Source organism: Apostichopus japonicus, chromosome 17, assembly GCF_037975245.1.
Source record: "Apostichopus japonicus isolate 1M-3 chromosome 17, ASM3797524v1, whole genome shotgun sequence".
In the NCBI taxonomy this organism is placed as follows: Eukaryota; Metazoa; Echinodermata; class Holothuroidea; order Aspidochirotida; family Stichopodidae; genus Apostichopus; species Apostichopus japonicus.
The window spans coordinates 18231349-18249457 of NC_092577.1; positions in this window are offsets into that span (position 1 = coordinate 18231349).

Sequence of the window (18109 nt, forward strand, 5' to 3'; positions counted from 1 at the left end):
ACTCAGATTGGTGACTCTCTTCGTAGAATCAAAGAAGAGGGTGGGCCACATGTTCTGCTGAACGTGGCCCCCTCTGTGTTATATCCACCATTGTTTCGTTCAATGCTCGCGCCTGTGTGCCCGTCGGCTTGCCGGACCGCCATCTCTCCAGATGTGTGGCGGTCTGTGTTTTGCAAGTCACTAGATAGCCGTCTCAGGGACTTGGCGTGGAGGATTGCACATGGGGTCCTCATCACTAACCATTTTCGCCTAGTCAGGTGGCGATTAGGTGATGGGATTTGTCCCCGTGTGGGCTGTAAAGCCATCGAGACTATGCAGCACATTTTGCTGGAGTGTCCCTTTGTCCGGTTGGTGTGGGATTGGTTTCACGCCTTCGTTATTGGTGTTATTGGTTGCACACAGTGGGCCATTAGTAGTGATTTTGTTTTGTACGGTTTGTTGCCCCCTGTGTGCCCAACCTGGGTTAGGGATCTGTTGTTGTTGTTTGCCGCTGTCATCAGAAGACACATCTGGAACAGCAGATGCCGCCTAGTTTTCGACGGGGACGTCTGGAGGGCAGAGGATGTTGTCCCCCTCGTGCAGAGTGACATCAGGTTGCGCATGGAGGCGGACCATGTACGGCTTCCCGACACTGCCTTTCGTAGACAGCCCGTCGTCTACTATCGGGACGGCGTTCCCCGGATGAAATTTGGAGTGAGTTAGTTGGTAGGTGTGGGGGCTGTGTGGTCGTTACATATTATAGGTTCGTTTAATTTTTCTCTTTGTGGTTTGGGGTTGGCTTTTTGGGGCCTGTTTGTAGTGTTTTATTTGTTTTGCTTCTGTTGGCCTTTGGGTCCGTGCCCTTTTCGCGTCACGTTAAACGCTGCGTTAGTGAGAGATTGATGGGTTTCAGTTGTTGCTTTACAGACTGGGTTTGTTTTTGGTTTTGTTGACCTTTGGTCCGTGTCCGTTTCTTAGCACGTAAAAAGCACACAATGAACTTGGTTCCTTGCTGTGGAAATTTTCTCTTCAGGTAAGTGTGGTACTTGTCTTTCTCTTTTTTTTTTAATAAGCTGTACAGGTTTTTCCTCAAAGAAATTACTCATTCTCTGCAGTTGTGTTAACGAGGCAATGGTCATCTGATGTCAGTAGAATTTGATTTCAAATCCATGTGAACAAAATGATATTATTAACTGGACTGGATTTTTTTTTTCATTTGAATATTCTTGTCAGAATCAATACATGAAATCATAACAAAAGGTCAAAGTATATTTCTGAACAAGAAATGCTGCTAGTGAATATTGTTTACTTTGTGAGCCTATAATATGCAGTTTTTAGTAGTTGTCATTGTTAAACATAGATTTCCCAAAATCGTGTAAAATCGACTCAGAACAATTTGCTTTGCAAACTTTTGGTATTTACTGTACAATAAGTGCAGTGAATGTGTTTACATCTAGAGGCTCTCATACAGAGCAACAATTTGAGTTCAAGTGACCTATCAAATGGAAACTGATGAACACTCCAGCAGTTTTAAAAAGCGCTACAAAAGATGTCAATGATGCCATCTGTGATCTTTCAAAGCAACGCTAGAGTCAATCAGACCCCCCCCCCCCATAATAAAAGTTGTGCCCCTCCCTCCCATGAACAAATCCTACCCAAAGGAAGCTTGATGTTTATGCTGAAAACCTTTACACCTTGCCTTCTTCTGCTGTTCACTGACAGGACACAAAAAAGAACATAACAATGATAAAATCTTGTTTGTTATCCTTTTCTTTGTGCTTTTCATTATTTTGCCTGTACCAAACAGTGTCCCTCTCCACCCCACCCTGACTGCATGTAAGAGGGAACTAATGACACTGTTAAGGTTCATCACATACTACTATTCAGAGCCTGACAATGTTCCACTCTCCCCCACCCCCATGTTTTCATGTGGGACTTATTGTGTATATAAATAATTTTTGGCCTTTGACATGACATTTCCAGTCACAGGCCCTTTTAATTTTTTCCATTGTCTCCCTTCTCCTACTCAAACAAAGACCAGATATGCTTTTGTAATCGACTTCTACAAGTTTCCTAGGAGACAATAGTAAATAATTTGAAAAAAAAAACACCCCTTCTAAAAGCAACAATACCCCTCCCCAAGCTGGTATTTAAAAATCCAGTGAACCCACTAACTAACAAAGAATAATTTTTGCTTAAAATCAATTGCTGATTTTCTACATATTTATTTCACATTATTACAGTCATGGTGAGATTGAATATCTGGAATGATGTCCTAAAGAAACAAGAGCCCAAGGGCACTGCGGTTCCTTGCTTGGGGTATATGACAATACACATCATATTATCAAGCAAGACTGGGCTGAAATAGTCCAAGTAATTGTCCTACATGTTCCCATAAAGTAACCAACACTATAGCCAACACTTTTGTGATCACAAAATGTGATCGGATTTTTTATCAAAAGCCACTTTTGAGATCTAAATATGGCGTCGAAAATGTAAGAAATATAAGAGACCTACAAGCGTGTCAACAGATATGATAACAATGGTGACCTCAGATGACATGACCTTGAAGTTTCAAAATGTTCCACCACCCCATTCACAACTTGTCCCAAAATATCAACCATGTCACACCTTGGCATTGAGATTTAATTGCATTAAATGTCAAAAAATTTACTTTTGAACTTGTATGTAACTTCACACACAAACGTCACCCGGAGGTCAACCAATTGACTTTTTTGATCCGTGAGACTTAAATAGAGCATGACTGTAAAAATTCAAACATTTTTTCTTTGCCCATTTTCTCCCCCCATAATACTACTTTTTTAACATTAGCTGACCTTGGATCACATGACCGTTAAGTTTGAAAATATTCCCCTATACCATTTGCAACTTGTCCAAAAATAATCAACCATGTCACACCTTGGAACTGGGAGTTGTTGCATTAAATGTGTGAAAATTAACTTTGACCTCGTATAACTTCGCACACGAAGGTCACACGGGTGTCAACCAATTGACATTTTTGATCGGAAGGTACCTTTGATATCCTTTTCTTTTTTGCTTGTTTCCTCCCAAAATAAGCACATTTTTTCTAATGTGACCTTTGACCTTTTGACCTTGGTTTCAGATGTAGTTTAATCTCCTGATTCCAAAAAACAAAACGAAAAGTCTGTACAACCATCCTAACTGCGACCGAAAAACTTTGACCCCATATAACTTCGCACATAAAGGTCACACGGGGTCAACCTATTGACATTTATGATCAGAAGGTACTTTTGACATCTGAAAATAGCATCAAAACTGTAAAAATCCCCAAAACACGAAAAGGTCACCAGAGGTCAAATTGAGGTCAAGGGTCACCCAGATGCGGGTCGACAATTGGATTACATTGAGGCAACTCCCAACCCTAACAGACATTTCGTTCAAGTTATTGCAAAAATACTAGTTTTTTATCATTAATTGACCTTTGGTGACCTCGGATCACATGACCGTTAAGTTTGAAAATGCTCCCCTAACCAGTTCACAACTTGTCCCAAAATATTAATCTTGTCGCACATTGGCACTGGGAGTTATTGCAGTTTTAATATTTTCGGTTTTTGGACCATAACTGACCTTTGTGGGCACCAAAAACAATAGGGCACACCTTCTCCATATGGCGGATCTATAGTCCAAGTTTGGCCTCAATCCAACATTCCCTTATTGAGATAGAGCGTACCCAAGCAAGTGTCACACACACACACCCACACACACCCACACACACATACACACGCCAACCTGACTGCATAGGTTCCTTTTGCTAAAGGAAGGAACCAAAAAAGCATGATGGGCGATGTATCGATAAAATGATTGTTGCTGTACATAATAATAGGATCATTTAAAGGAAGCAAACCCTGTTATTGTAGCATGAAATAGATCATTTTATTAAATCTATGGCTGATGCTATAATATTACTAGTGACTTAGTTCAAGCAAAGTTTCTGTACAAACTAGCCTATTATGATAATTTAGGGAAAAATGCAACATGAAGCATCCACTTATGCTATGATACAAGTTTTCGCCTTTGAGCCACACTTCGCAAATCACGATAGGGGTATATCGTTGCACAGTATGGTATGATTCATGGATAGGTATGGGTTCTACTATTACTGTTACGCAAGTTAGCTCTATACATTTTCCCCGCTGACGCACGAAAGTTCTGTACAATATGATGTAACATATACTTTTGGCATGTTCGATGTTGATAAACGAATTAATCATTAAACAAGGGGAGCTGAGAATCATATCAATCTCTTCAATGGCTTTGTCATATTTCAATTAATAACAATGTATATTCTCAACACCAAAAAGATAATGGTACAGTCCAAGTTGAAACGGACGAGATTGAAGCCAAAATAAAGATGGGGAGGAAGTTTGCCGTGAAGAATATCTGTTTTGAATTGTAAACCGGATTACAAGTTTTCGTGAAAAATGCTTTATAGACGACTATTTCTTCGGGTGCAATTTCGTACTAAATCATTCGAACATTCCAAATTTTGGCATCCTAAATACCAAAATCGAGTTTCGTCTGTCGGATAGAATAGGAATGGAGCATAGGCAATCAAGGAAGATCAAATTTTCCGCGAATATCGCAAGAATGCCCGAGGCAGCAAAAATCCTTATGTCCGTACCACTAAAGGGCGGATTTTCACATGTAGGTAAAAAAGATCGAGAATATTTTCTTTTGCATCAATTACTGGTTGCGTCTAATGATGATACCATGTTACTAAATAAGCGGGAGATTATATACACAATTAATGAAGGTTTAGTCAATCAACGGTTCCTTTTTTTATAAATGTGTTTGAGGCTCAATATATATACAAATGACTATTAAATTATTGCATTTTTACCGACTCAAATATGTAAATGTTTCTTCACTTTTAATTGATATTTTTAAATCCCTTCGTATGTTTATGCAGATTCATGCCACAGGCATGTATCGCGTCGCGTCCCCCCCCCCCCCCCAAGCCTATAGGATGCTACAGCTCCGCGGCCGGTATATTAGAACTTTTAACCGCGTCTTTGTAGTACTTGCAGTCTAACTAACGCTACTATTTTCATCTATATTTCACCAGTTTAATACAAAATAAGTTAAAATATGGAAAACATGTATGCAGTTGTTAGATGGACATCTTGCACAGTTACAAGTATGGGACTTGGTAAGATATCAAAATTTATACTCAGTTTAATACGACTTATCTTGCATTTTTCGATTTAGTTTCAATAATTGTTTATATGCAACCTGTTTGGTGAATAACATTCGCCTGAAAATTATGCCTAAGAGACTAGCCGTAACGCACCAACAAATCGATACGTAGTCTAACGTTTGATTTCTAGTTAGGATTCATAAGCCTAACCATCGAGCCTAACACGGTAGGATAGGCAAGAATTCACAGTATTACTGTGACTGCACTATGATCCTAATAAGCTATACTAGCCTGTAACAGCTAGTTAGGCTATAGCTTAAGTTATAGTGTGATCATGTCCTGTCTAGGCCTACGGCTACAGTGCATGCAGTACTTTTAGTTCCAGCACGATCGAGCGCCGTGTGATTTCGTGGTGACAAGAAACTCTCAGAACAATGATTATTTTGTTAGGACAATTGATGGTTCAAATTCAAGTGATTGTCAAAATTATGCTGATACTGTTTCATCTTCAACAAATGCACTGTATATTTTTGGCTTCACTCTTCCTAGGCCCGCCTGTCCATACGGGGAATGGAACTCGATTCCTCCTGTATATTACTTAATTATTACTATGGTTGGACTATAGCCGTGGCTACTTCAATTATACAATTTGGTAGACTGATTAAGCAAACTTGTAGGTTCATAATTACATATGGTACACAAAGCCTTTATTTTCCTGCAGTGTGTTTTTGCTAGAAATGATCACTATACTCTGCTGGATTGTTAGTTATTTTAAACTGTTGAGATCATTTATGAAGTGTAACTGGTTCACCCTGACATTCTTTGTTTTCTTATTTTCGAAGATTTGGATTAAATGAATGAGAGGCTTTCTGCTGTGCAGTCTGTGTACCATCCTCCAAGTGACTCTCCAAAAGGAAGGGGACATCGTGTGGTTAGGAAGGTGATACGAGAAGATTTCTTGGAAGGAGACTGTCATTTGTCTACGTCAAAAGCTCCTTCACAGGTAAGCAATTATTTCTGTTTGCATCGAACTACGTACCTGTATGTATACTTTGTAAATATGTCAGTACTCTGGGAAAGAATATTGTCTATATAATTTGTTCAGTGAATCTTCTGTTGTGATGTAATAACCAATTGTAATTAGCCAATGTGTCATGCCCTTTAATATATTTAGCCACACCTGTTAGTAATTAAGTGTCCTTCATCCATAGATGGAGAGCTGGTCTGCCCTTAAGGTCTCAGGGGTCACATTAGAACGGCCACTGTGTAACATTACTTTCTGTCTTTGGTCGTAAAATGCTGTCTAAGGTCATATGTTAGATTTTCTCCCTCAGCTATCCCTGTATTTTTCACATTAGTTCAGTTGTTATTAACAGTTTGTTTTAGCAGGTTGTTCACTGCAGTTTCATATTTGTGTATAGGTGGCAACACTGTTTTATCCGCCTACCAGCCACTCTTTTGTGTATACAGTTTTTGTCCTGGCAAATTAATAGTTCGTAAGTACTGTTTTGTTTATTTTCTAGATTGTTGGAAATTACCTTTAAACAAGGTATCATCAATTGTTTAGGACATTGACCAGTTATATGAATTACTTATTCACCTTATCTTTCAGCAACTAAGTATGTACCTTTAGAGCACAGTTACATGCTACGTGCTTGCTCACCGTTCAAAGCACATGGGTATCTAGTCTTTGTTAGGTATCTAACAGTATACTTCATGTTCTAATTAATTTACTTATTTAACCTTTGTAGTTTCTATTTTCAAGTTCATGGATGTTATCGGTTAGTTCGTTGTTAATCAGGTAATTAATCTGAAAGTACATTTTTGTAGATGGGCTATTTGAGGTAACCTACTTAATTCTCATCTTTTTCATACTCAGTAATAGTTATGTTATTTTATCATAACCGTCATTGTCAGCACGTCACCAATCTGAGAACAATCATTTTCTTATTTAAGTTAGTAATTAATCTCGTAAAGCTGTAGTATTATTTTGAATCATTTATCTTGTTTCACAGTTTTACCACATAAATACAAGTGGGGAAATTCAGAAAGTTACATCTGTCTTTGCCTCATTTTTTGGGTTAGCTGGCTGTCTAGCGAGCATATTCTACGCGAGTGAGGGCAGTACACAATGAGTTTCCTGGGTAGTTGCTTATTTATTCAGAGATTTATCAATTCCCTTGAGATCTATGTTATGATCTTTAACCTATGGTTTGCTCCTATTAATAAGGGATGATGCTGGAGACAGAATCATTGCAAAAGTTATGCAAAATACAGAAGAAGATGATGCGGTTGGTGACAATTTTGTAGAGGCCAGCTTGATTGCGAGCTTGAAGTCTGAGGTTGCAAGCTTACGAAAACGCATAGAGGATTTGGAAAAACAGAACAACCTACTACAGAACTGTAAGTGTTTGTTGGTAAATAACTTAATATGTTAACATGTTCCTTTTAAAGTCACAAACTTTTATGTCATTGATTGTTGCAATCGCAAAAGGTCATTTCATCACCTGCAGAAAGAAGACCAGCATTAAAGAAATGTTAAGCCACTGATCTGATATGAAATCTGACCTACGACTGTTGAGACAGGCTGTTTTTTTAGGTTATAACTGTCAGTAATTCAATGTCTGGCACTAAAATTTGTTGAATTTGCTTCTGCAAACCCTTAACATTGCCTGTCTGTCAAACTGTGCTATGCTCTTCGGCTGAAAACTTCGATACGGTGTTTTACTTTTTTATATTCATTTTAGGAAAATGAGAGACATAAATGGGTATTTTACTTAGAAGAATCTAAATGAATGGGAATTAAAGTAGTGCTTTAAGGAGGAATGCAGTTCCAAATATTAATATGACTGCTCCAAGTTTAATGGACCAATTCGGTCAATGTTTTGGTCAGTACAAACTTTATTTTTATTTCATTTCCTGTTCTCAGTGCTACCAGACACGCTAACAGAGTTAAAAGATGCAATTGCATCTTTGAATCAAAACAGGTGTAGAATAATACCACCAGCAACCCCACCAAGACGGCCCTTGTCCACATTTCATGTGCCAGTAACACCGCCACCTTCAACTGCTTCCCCACCAAAACAACCCTCGCCTATTGAGTTTCCTGTGCCAGTGCCGTCATCACTATCAGCTATCACCAAACTTAGACAACCTTTAGCTACCTTGCAGCCAGTACAGACACCACCTTGCAGTCAGCTCCTGGGACAGTAGAAGACATTGGGAAGGTTCGTATAAAAAATCTTCTTTGAAACTGAATGTGATATGCAAACACATTGTGCTTGTAGCACTGTTTGTATCATCTGGTTTTTCCTAAAAAAAAAACAGTCAGAAGTCTTCTTTATAACGACCCTATGCACGTGTACATGTTTTCTGCTAGTGCTACTATAGCTAACTAAGCTAACGTAACACGCAAACCAATGCAGGGTCACACACCATCGTATGCAGTGTTACATGTTTACACTCCGGGAGGGGGCTGCAAAAAGTTGTGTGATGTCAAATGCAAGTACTCTTTTGTATATGGTATTGACTGTTTGTAATTAAGTGTCACCTGGATGGAAATAATTTCAGCCACCTACTGTGAGTTCATAGGCAGTTTCAGCTTAGCAGCACTTTAGCAGTGATGTGTAGAAGAAGAAAAAGGTTGATAATTGTAACCATAAGGCAAGTGGTTTGACCCATCAATCATTTCTTTACTGGTACTGTTTATGTTTATGTAGTACACAGAAAACTTTGTCATCGATGACAACATTGAGAAGTTAATGACAGCCATTTTTCAGAGAAGAGACATGGCAAGCAGAAGTCTCTCTGGAAGAAATGGGAAAGAATATCTTCCTGTGGAGAAAGTGCTGTTATTGGTAAGTGTATGAGTATATAATTTTTTATCAATATTGTACTAAGTTCATTAACGAGGGAATGAAGGTAAGCCAGACATATAACTTGATTAATCACTTTACAACAACGCATGGCACTGATGACTGATGTTTGTTGAGCGACACACTACACAAATATTTTGAAAGAGCTATGGCTCAAACAGTAGCATTCATTTATTTACCACATACAAAATGTGCTTTTTACGTGACCCGTCATACGGGATACAAAACGTCACGGCCAAACGGCACTACCAAACCATCCCATTCTTACAAACGAAACTCAGGTCAAGCGAGCCCTAAAAAAGTACATACGCCCACCGACCTGTAGAGACAAAACGCCCAACCACCCACTGAAACATTCAAAAAACCACAAAAGGACGACCAGCACGCAGCGAAACAAAACAGCCTTCCCAAGCACACCACCGTCCAAAAAAGGCAGCCCCAGATAAACGGCGAAAATCGCCTTCAACTTGAAGGCGAATGTCAGACTTCACCGCCTCCAGGACTGCCTGCCAACTGGCAAATTTCTCCCTAAAGACAACATCACATCTATTCCTCCAAATAAGTTTTTTTTTAAACAGAACAAACATACGCTGCAACACAGCAACAGAACAAACTGGAGGATCTAATCCATATAAAACAAAGCCCTGTCGTACCGACCAGGAACGGTCTCCCGTTAAACGGTCGGTCCAGGACTGAAACCACTCCCACAAGTTGAAAACAAAGGGGCAATGCCAAAACACATGGGCAGTACTTTCTAAGCTGTCACAGCCGGTCCTCGGGCACAGTCCATCACCCAATCGCCAGTGATACCTTTTCAGATTGGTCACCAAGGCAGCGTGTGCAATTCTCCACGCAAGATCACGGAGCCTGCAACCATTCAGCCTTGAATGCACCGAACGCCATACTTCGACAGGATGACGTCCCTGTACAAAAATTGCATTGAAGGCCCTATCCCGCAAGGAACTGAGACCGAGGGCCGGCCGTGACAGGTCAACAGGGGGCAACTCAATAAGAGCGGAGCAAATGACACGCACCACTCTGCTTGGTTGTGCTACTATGCGGTTCTCTGTTGCTAAACAGCGCCGGAACCCATCGACGCAAGTGCAACCCGCACCAAAAACTTACAAAATATGAACAAGGCAACCCTGGGTCAGTTACCGCTACAAACCATTGCTTAAATAACAAACGCCCTCTTGACCAGCTCTGTACTGTAATATTGTGACGAGCCCGGCTCCTCCGATAGTAATACTATATCGGGACTCGCGATAGAAAGGTACTGGGGTTATCTTCATGCCGTATTTATGCCTCTTCAGGAGATGTCTCGAACGGGCGAAAACAATGAGTTCACAGAAAAACAATTTCACAAGATCGGATTTGATTAGTGATTCCGTATAATTTCTTCTCTGTCGATTCTCTTTACAAATAAAACTAAATTACAATGATTTGACTTGACTCCGTCAATTAAGCAATTAGAAGGAGTGATGAAATGGTAACGAAGCAATGACGAACTGGCGACGGAGTCAAGTCAAATCATTGTAATTTAGTTTTATTTGTAAGAGAATCGACAGAGAAGAAATTATACCGAATCATTAATCAAATCCTATCTCGTCAAATTGTTTTTCTGTGAACTCATTGTTTTCTTCCGTTCGAGACATCTCCTGAAGAAGCATAAATACGGCATGAAGATATCCCAGTGCCTTTCTATCGCGAGTCCCGATATAGTATCACTATCGGAGGAGCCTGGCTCGTCACAATATTACAGTACCACCAGACCATATCAATGAACTAGAGCACCAATGGTGCAGAAGCTCATACCTTTTCGAGCTTAAAAATGTAGGGGCCACAAAATTTTATGGCCCATCAAATTTCAGGCCATTTTTCACATTCCACCAATTTTGGGCCCATGAGGGATAACCCCCCCCCCTCCGTTAGCAGAATCCTGGCCACACCACTGGCTATAATTCCTATTTTTCCCCCTTTAAATCCTATTTTACCCACTCTCTCAAACAATACCACTGACCTACCCTATTAAACTTTCTCCCCCTTTACCTGAGCAGACCTGAAGCACTCCTTGCCAAAATTTTGGCTGGCTGCCTACATACCTCAGGCTCAAAGACTTCTAAGAATCGGCAAGTGCTGATTGGCTATAGGGTTCTCATGCTTACAGTTCAACAGTTAATAACAACTCCCAGTCCTGCTTTAATTCCACTAACAGCCTCTGCAGAGCTTAACCACAAATGTAAACAAACACTGCAGAGATTGGGAGACAAATTAAAGGAGCTTTGGCAAAAGGTGAAGGCTCAGATTTTTTTCAACAATGGGGATTAATTGTAATTAATTAACTTTTGACCAAAAATTATTACGCATCACCTTATTCATACACAATCCAACAATCATCAGTTCAACTTTGAATATGATCCATCAAAATCTTGAGGAGATTGAGATATTTGAAAATATTACAAAGAATGACCCCGATGACCCCCTAAATGACATTTGACCTCAATTTTCCGAACACACCTCGTAACTCTCATCCCGAGGAACGTTGTCACCAAGTTTCATTATAACTGGCCATACACTGTACGAACAGGAGCAATTTGAAAATAATAGGGCCGCGGCCCGGGCCACAAAAGACCCCTAGTTGATCTTTGATCTCAAATTCATGAACACCCTGAAGGTAAAACTTCCATAGTACTATCGTGACAAACCCTCAACATTGTACCATGGAATCTGTAGGAGAAGAAGCATTTTGCGTATTTCCACAAAATGGCCCATTACGGCCCACAGGTGACCTTTGACCCCAAATTTCAGACCATTTCTGATGGCCCTATACCCAATGGTCCTTGTGTCCAAGTTTCATGAAATTCCATCAAACACTGTGCGAGTGGGAGCGGTTTTACCAATTGTTGACGGATAGAGTGACAGAATGATAGAGTGATAGACGCCGCACTGTAACAATAACTCACACCAGCATGCTGGTATGAGCTAAAAATCGCCCTCTCCAACCCGCACCAGGACGCGACGCGGAATAGGGTACAAAATGTTATTCATACTGTTTGTCCCAGTAGCAACAAAACTGGCTCTAGGTTAATCCCATAACGTTCAAACAGCCTGCGATGTAGCTCTTGTAAGAACATGCATAAAGACAATCTAACAAAACATTTAACTGCATTAACATAGCCATATTGATTATTTCAAACAAGGCTATGATTATCTACAGCATATTGTCAGAAACAGTTTCCTGGAGCAAACGTCTCTACCATACGACTTAAGATGTCTACCAAGTTAAAGAGATGAGAAGGCCTTCAAGGGATACTGATTTCTTCAAATACATTTCTTTTCAGTTTATGGTGGTGGTTTCCTCTGAATGTACATTGTAAGGTTCAATAGAACGTGTTCATAAAGAAAATGGGCTTAAACTATTTTATCAGCCCTTACAAAAAAATCACACAACAAATACCCACATGAATTTCCCCACGTGGGTAAAGAGTAGAATCCTATGGGATTTTGGCACGTGGGAAATGAAGTAAAACCCACGGCATACATGTGGGAAATAAAATTATGTGGGTTTCCAAATGATGTGGGAAATGAGTCATGTGGGTTTTCAATTGACATGTGCTAAATGAATCTTGTGGGTTTTCAAATGACGTCTTATCTTAATCTTCTCCGTAACGTCTGTTACATAAGGTCAAGATGCTCTCTTTCCACCCCTGTCGATCTTCTGCAGCTCTTCTCACATCGGACCAGCTTCTCCAGCCATCCTTGTCTCTCTCTTTAGTTGCTGTCCTTCTCCAAGTCGTCTTGGGTCTGCCAACCTTCCTCTTTCCTTCTGGTGCCCATTCCATTGCTACTCTTGCATGATTTCCTCTCCTTCCTCATAATATGACCAATCCAATTCCATCTGCGTCTCCGTACCTCTACACTTATTCTGTTTATGCCTGTTTGCTGCACAATTCTGTCATTGCTAACTAGTTCTGTCCAAGGTATCTTCAGTATTCTTCGTATGCACTTGAACTGAAAAGCATCCAACTTTTGCTCCTCTCTCTTTGTCACTTTCCATGCTTCACTTGCATATAACAGCACTGATCTTACTAGCGTTTTGAATAGTGTTAGTTTTGTCTTTCTGCCTATTGCACCATTTGTCCATATTCTTCTTAGGTTTCTAAATGCACCACGTGCCTTTCCTAATGTTTTTGATGTCTTCTGTACCTCCTCCATCTTTACTGACTTTGGCCCCCAGATATACAAAACTCTTCTACGTCTTCCACTTCTATGTTGTTGATTTTCAGTGGCGCATCAACCCTGTTATTCATTCTCATGTGCTTACATTTGTTCACATTCATATTCAAACCGATTCTTCCTGCCATCTCTTCTACTTTCTGTGGATGTGGTCATGCTTTGCCGATAACAAGGCAATATCGTCCGCAAAGTCGAGATCCTCACGCTGCATGGTAAATCTCCATCTCATGCCTCTTTTTTTCAAATTTCAATTGACATGTGGGAAATGAATCCTGTGGGTTTATCAGTTGAAACGTGGGAAATGGAATCCTGGAGATATTAAGATCACAAACAGCAATTGATTGTGCTACAGTCGATATATTGTGTATATGTCACATGACGTCACAGTTCCTTGATCTTTGAAAAATGTAATAAAATCTTCCTTCAAAGACTTTTTTAGTTGTATTTATGACATCATCACAGTGACCTTGGCCTTGGTCCGCTTAGCCTCTGCGATGACGTCATCATCTGTCCTAAATCACATATGTGACCGGCTACCCTCGTATTTATCCCCTATTTGAACACACAGTATATACCCAATTTTCACCAACACCTAAGTGGGGCTCCATAAAAAACCGAAAAGTTGATTTCTGACATAGTTTTTATGGTTTCGGCATTAATATATTGCCTGAAAGCACTGACCAAATCCCACAGTAAAACAGTTCTCTCGTAATCGAGATCATGTCGTATCAATATGGCTGAGTGAGTGTCGGACTAATTGATGCTCGATGGAAAGTCAACTTGACAAGAACATCCTGGATACACGATTTATAGTACCAGATTGGGCCCAGTGAGACCACACTAAAAGTTGATTTGAGATAAAAAATAAAAAACATAAAAAGTACCTGGCAACAGGGTTTTTCAGAAGTCAGTGATGAGAATCAATTTATTTTTTATTTTTTATGGCTGTACAAGAAACCAATGGCAAGAAACCAAAAAGAAGCCATTAACAGTTCTAATTAATCTTATCTGTTATATGCTCTCCTCTCATCCTTTAGTTTTTCTGTCATGTTCATCCGGATGATTGCCTTTTTAGTGGCAGGATACTTTCATTATGGATCAATACATGCAAGGATGTCGATGTGCTTTTGAAAGTGTGTGGTGGGGGGGGGGGGGGCATTTGCTTGACACATACGTACTATCTAAGACACTATCAAAGTGCCACCATTGGCGGGTTTGGCCAAAAATGCCTCCCATATTGCTGGAAATGGCACTTCCCAGGCCTGCATCTAAACAATATCACATAGCCTACCCATTTAGATTCACATGGGAAATTCAAGAAATCTTTACCAAATGAGTGTAGGCTTCAAGTAAACTACTGAGACTTAGTCCCAGCATTTGTTTGGAATCAATTAGAAGAATATGTTCCACTGTTCAATCTAGTACAATACACACATAACATAATGTTAATTGGTGTTTAGAATGCACAGTTTGGTGTTGAGAATGCACTGCAGTACCCAGTAGAAGCTTAGGCTACTCACTGTCATTGTACTTGTGTATTGCTAAATGCAGCCTAACAACGGTTACACGTACTGCGTAGCATAACACTAATCATAATAGTAGTGCCAGTGGCCTAACAATTAAGTTAGTCTTACCTCCAAGTTTAAGGAATAACAGGTAGGCCGATGATGGTGGTTAATAATAATACTCCCATTCTTTGTTAGACCTTCTTGGGTGAGTTATAGTTGAAAGTTGTTTAGGAATTTTCACAAATGTTAATGCTTATGTTTTTGCTTTTGAAAATACTTGAGTGTGTAATTGAAAGCACCGTTAGTTATAGCAATTATTCAGTTAATATCTTCTTCGGTCCCCAGCAAGCTTCCAACATATTTACACTTCTTCTCTTGCAGGAAAATGACTAATGTACTGAACCACGTAAATTGCAAGTGGTAGGCTATAGTATAGGCTACTACAACATTTGAATCAGCATCAGAACAACATACAACATCAGAACAGTTGAAATTGGGAAAATGCACTCGGGCAAATCACTGGAAATAATGAATCCAAACTGTTTTAAACACTAGATCCGTTGACAGAAACAATAAACCTTGATACTAGAGTAAACACGACAGGAGGTGTTCACTAAAATGAGCAAATTTCCAAAGAAAGTTGATGGAGACGACAGGGCAGATATGTCTTACAAACTATTTCTAAATTGAATATGGTGTTGAAGTCAAACTTCAACTTAAACCTCGTACAAAATCTGATTATCAAAAATGGAGAAAATTGTCTTAGGCCTTCCAATTTGAGAGTTTCGTGCCACTGAAAATTGTAAATACAATCAATTTATTTTTGATAACATTTTAACAACAATAAATAAGAAAGGATTGAATCATAATATAATTTAAACATTAATTATTGTTATCTTCATCTTGATTTGGCAACATGCGTCTTACTTTCATAGACTATGAATCACTGATCTAAATATAGATGCGAGCCCGTCTCAATCACATAAAAATAATACAGGTGTATGCTACGTATACTATCACCGGAGGAAGGGTGACATCCCTATATTCTTTATTTTCCGACAATACCAAATAATTTTTGACTCATAATTTGTTTTGGACCCAAATTTCTTTGGACCAACATGTTTTTCGGATCCAAACTTTTCGGACCAAAATTGTTTTGGACCCAAATTTTTTTGGACCAACATGATTTCGGACCAATTTTTTCCGGACCAAAATGATTTTGGACCAACAATTTTGCGGAGCAAATTTTTCAGGAAGTTGACTTTTTGGGGGACTCAATTTTGCTCCTTCAATTCGATTCCGAAAAACATGTTGGTCCCAAAAATGTTGCTCCAAAAATTTGAGTCCAAAAAAATGTTCGTCCGAAAAAATTGGGTCCGAAAAATTTTGATAACAATTTTTTCTTTTTTGGCAACATAGAGACGTCCAGCATACAGATTTAACCATCTCATAAGAAGTTATTTCTCATAAAATTTGGGAATTTTTCATTGTAGCTAAAAAATCGACACAAACTGCAAAATCATAATGGATTTCTGAAAAACCCACATGAGTGTGCTGAAAATCACATGTAAACTTTAAATCCCACATAATTTAATGAAATTAATGTTGGATTTATGATAACCCACATGAATATTCCAGGAATTTCCACATCAACTGCAAAATAATGTGGGATTTGTAAAAAAAAAAAACATGAATTTCGGTTAAATCCCACATAATCTTGCAATCCTATAGGAATATAACAAAACCATGTGGGATTTGTAGAAAAAAAAAACACAAACTTTCCTGAAAATCACACATAAATTTAAAAGTCATGTGGGATTTGTAAATAACCCATAGGAATTTTCCTAAAAACCCCACATACACTTGTAAATCCCACAGAATTTTGCTTATTCTTATAGGAAATGACCGATTTCCTATGGGTTTTATGTTGGATTTTTTTGTAAGGGAGACAATTAAAAAAAAATAAAGATAAGGCTTATTAGATATTTTAGGATCACATTTTTTTTTATCAAATGCAAAGCTTCATCGGTGAGCCCCAGTCGGAATGTAAATATATTATTGTTATGACAATTAGTGGTAGGAAACTGTGATTTTAAGGTAGGGTATAACAACAAATCTCTCAGAGAATCCAAGATATTTTACAGCTTTTTCTGATGATTTTTTTCCCATGTATCCAAATTCTCGCAAGAAGTTCTGTTTCTCATGAGAAATTTCTCGCGAGAAGTGCTGTCTCTCATGAGTTACTACTCGCGAGAAGTTTCTCGCAACATTTTCTCATGAGAATTTACATTTCTCATGTGCCCAAAATCTCACGAAGAGTTTCTCGCGAGGTTCTCGTGAGGAATTTTGATAAGGGTTCTGGGAATATGCTGATAATTTTTCGGGCACCTACTGAAAGAAAACTAATTTGCAATGTGTTTTTCGATGGTTAACCTCATATTATTATGATAATTATTATTGTAACGACTTCCCCAATAATTCGAACCAATATGGAAGGGTAATAACACGGCAAACGATTGTATGTTTTTGGCGTAATTGATGTAATAACCGATGCATGCCTATATGATATTCACATTAACATGTTGAACGCGAGCGGAGCGCGCGAAAAATTTTGCTTATATTTTCCGGGCAAGCCCCCCCCCCCCCTAATCAAACTGGGCTCCTACGCCTATGAATGGCACTCACCAGAATGTTAGAAACCTTGTGGTAGTAAACATTTCAGTTGATCCACAGAAACTCAATATTTCTAAATTAGGATCAGATCTCTTACTGAAATATCGCTGACCTAATAAGGTGATCAAGAGTACAATTTTTATGTAGAAAAAAGGGCATATTTTTATCCTGAGGAAAAGTGGGGGGCTCGTGCTCCCTGTGCCCCCCTCCCCCCGGTTCCGCCGCCCTTGTTCGGTAGTGCCGTTTGGCCGTTCCGTTTTGTATCCCGCATGGCGGGTCACGTAAAAAGCACTCAAGGTAACTCAAGACGAGTCTTTCATATAACACATACCCACCGTACATCTGACAAGAGTATGGTTTGTACACGGAAGCTCGTAAGTAGCTTTGCACGTACAGATAATCGTACAACTTACAGTAGGGCACCACTCACTATTAATATGCTGTAACTTTTCGTTGAACGTTAACTAACAAAATCTTCAATACACTTGAATCAGTGGAGCGAATCCGTCAGTCGTTAGAATTCTTCACGGTGTGGATTTCGTGGCACGGTTATGAGACACAATGTGAAGTGTCATTTCTTATTCCTGTGCTTTAAGCGTTCTCTTATTTCTGATAGTTTCACCCGCCTGACGGGACACATGTCTATGTTAAAACTAAAC